This window comes from Diceros bicornis, chromosome 31 (assembly GCF_020826845.1).
Source record: "Diceros bicornis minor isolate mBicDic1 chromosome 31, mDicBic1.mat.cur, whole genome shotgun sequence".
Taxonomy (NCBI): Eukaryota; Metazoa; Chordata; class Mammalia; order Perissodactyla; family Rhinocerotidae; genus Diceros; species Diceros bicornis.
Genome location: NC_080770.1, coordinates 26509750 through 26512672, shown reverse-complemented (window position 1 = coordinate 26512672; position 2923 = coordinate 26509750).

Sequence of the window (2923 nt, the reverse complement as noted above, 5' to 3'; positions counted from 1 at the left end):
GTTATGTGTCTTGATGTGTTATGATTATGATAACTTAAGATTCTTGGATATTCATTAAACACTTATTGATTGCTTCTCATGTGCCAAGCAGTGTGTCAGACCATGAAAACACGAAGACAGGCAAGATACTGCTCTGCCTTCAAGGAGTTCAGTCTTGCAAGTTATCTTTAACTTTCATCCTTCTGGATTTATTTTTAGAAGCTAATACACTCTTCTGAAAAAAGGATTTGGTTCTTTATCAAAGCAAAACATCAGATACTTGCCAAATCATTGTGAAATGATAATTTTCGTCCACAAGTTAATATGTAAAGTAAGTTGGAACTTCTTAATTTGACTACCAGCCTTTATTATAAAAAGTCTTCCTGAAGTAGCACCAAGGATGGTTAGGAGTATTCTAAAGCCAGAGTTTAAATGGACCAGAACAAGATAACCAAGTTCCCTTGGTGATCACATGCAGTCCTGTGGCTTTAATACCGTCTGTATGCTGAGACTGCCAAATTCCTCTGTCCATGGTTTCTTGCCTGGAGTTCCCTAATAGTCTCTAATTGATCTCCCTCCTATTACACTTGACTTTCTACAGGCTGTTCTCAACAGCAGCAAAGAGGCATCCACTCTTCTACTTGAAGCTGTTCCATGGCTCCTCATTTCAGAATAAAAATAAAAAATATTGCATGGCTTTTAATTTCTGACCTCAGCTGCCACTCTTTTTCCCTCCGTCACTCTGCCCCAGTCAGTTGGCTTCATGCAGTCTAGGCAAAGACACACTCCTGCCGTAGAATCCTTGCACTAGCTGTTCCCTCTAGCTACTCTTTTCCTTATATCTGCTTGTCTAACTCCATTTCCTTCAAATCCTCAAAGATCACTTTCTCAAGGAATCCTTTTAATACTACAGTGCCCCGCTCTAACCCTGCCACAATTCCAGATCTCACCCTACTATATGTTCTTTGGAGCATTTGCCAACTTCTAACATATAATTTACTTGTATGTTGTTTACTGTCTGTCTTCCCTTGGTAAAATGTAATGTGGTTAAAATGCCACAAAGGTAAAGACTTTTGCATTTTGCTCACTGATAATCACAGGCATCTGAAACAGTGCTTGGTACATACAGTAAGCTTTCAATAAAGAGTTGAATAAAGTCGAAGGCGGTGTGTTAGCCTCTAGGGATAGCCTCTAGGGAGTGGTGAACAAGACATGCAGACTCGTGGAATTTACATTCTAGTGTGCAGAGCCTGATGAATAAGCTGCTGTCAGAGAGTAATGAGTTATGAGGACACTGAGCATTCTAATACAATGATGTCTGAGAGAGCTACTGTAGAGAGAATGGTTAGAAAAAGTCAGGAATTTCAGCCGAGACCTGGATGATGATTTGGAGCCAGCCTGGTGAAAATCTCAAGGAAAAGCATCTGAGATAGAGGCAACAAAACCTGCAGAACACTTGGCTTTAGGAATGCAAGCTGTGCTAAAGAACGGGCTGTCTCAAAGCTCGTAGGTTCCTAACCTTGAACCTAGAACTCCTAAATTCCTCATCTACTGTGACAGTGAACTACTTTCAGTAACTCAAAGGGTACCATGCTCTTTCTGATACTGCCGCATGTTTCCTCTGTTTGGAAGATCATTGTTCCCACCCCTACACACACCCCGTTCATCTCTGGCTGATTCATCCTTCAGGTCAGACTAGAATTCTCTCTTCCTGGCAAGCCTTTCCTTCCAAGTTGGGTACAGGACTATCCACTTGTGTGCTCCCTCAGCTCACTATCCTTCCTCCCATTTTAGAAACTATAGGAGGAACTCAAATCAGTCCTGGGTGGGTAGAAAACAGCAAGTGAGATTTAATTCTAGCAAGCATGATGGAAACTAAAACTTAGACTAATAAAATCTAATTTATCAAAAACCTAAGAAATTGCATATTTATTCCTAGAAGTTGTACATTTATTTCCTAGAACTAATGCAACCACAAATAAGAAAATCCAGTAAAATTCTGGGCATCATAAAGAGTTGGTATTAGAAATAAGATCTGAGACAAAGCCTAGATAGAATACTACATACAGTTCCAGTTTGTATTCCTCAAGAAAATACATAAGTAGAAACGGAACAGAGAGGAGCAAATAAGAGATGAGGAAGTGGTATTTCTATAAAATTTTGCCTGCTATAAAGTGATGAATAAGATAAAAAAAAGCACAAACTCACAAAAGGCTTGAATAGAATGAACTTGGATTTAATCATAAAATCAGGCTATTGCAACTTGGGTGTATGTGAGGGAGTGAAAGCCGGGGGTGGGAGCGGTATGACCTTTAGCTCCTTAGAGAATGAATAGTCACAATACAATTGCTCCATAGAAACTGTCCTCCCCAAATGTATTAACAGCTGCAAGGATTTAGGTAAAGTGATGCCTGGTAAGTCTGTATCAGGAAAATGCTTTTGAGCCTGACCATCGTGCTATCCTCAGAGCAGCCCTGGTGTTGTTGTGAGAATCCTAGGCTGACTGGACACTTGGTCTCATCCATAGTAGTCCTCAGGCTTCAGACTGCCTGATCTATTTGGCAAACTATTTCTAAATAAAATTACTATATTTAGGTGTCCTCTGCCACCCCTTTGAAAATCCTCTTCACTTTGCCTATAGCGGCTGGGGAGATACACCTGTACCGCCAGCCTTCCTGCAATAACCAGCCTCTCTCCCTATCCACCCTCAACCCCATCCATTCAAAATCGCTCTAAAGGAATTAACTATCCATAGTATACTGTCAATAATTCCTTCCATTCCTGCTCGAACATGCTGCTTCACTTACCAAGATGAGTCTGTTTCCATTTCCCCTTGAATCTGGCTAGCCTTGTTACTTTCTTTGACCAATAGAATGCAGAAGTGACACTTTGCCAGGTCTGGGCCTGGCCCTCAAGGAGCCTGGCAGCTTCTACTTTCACTCTT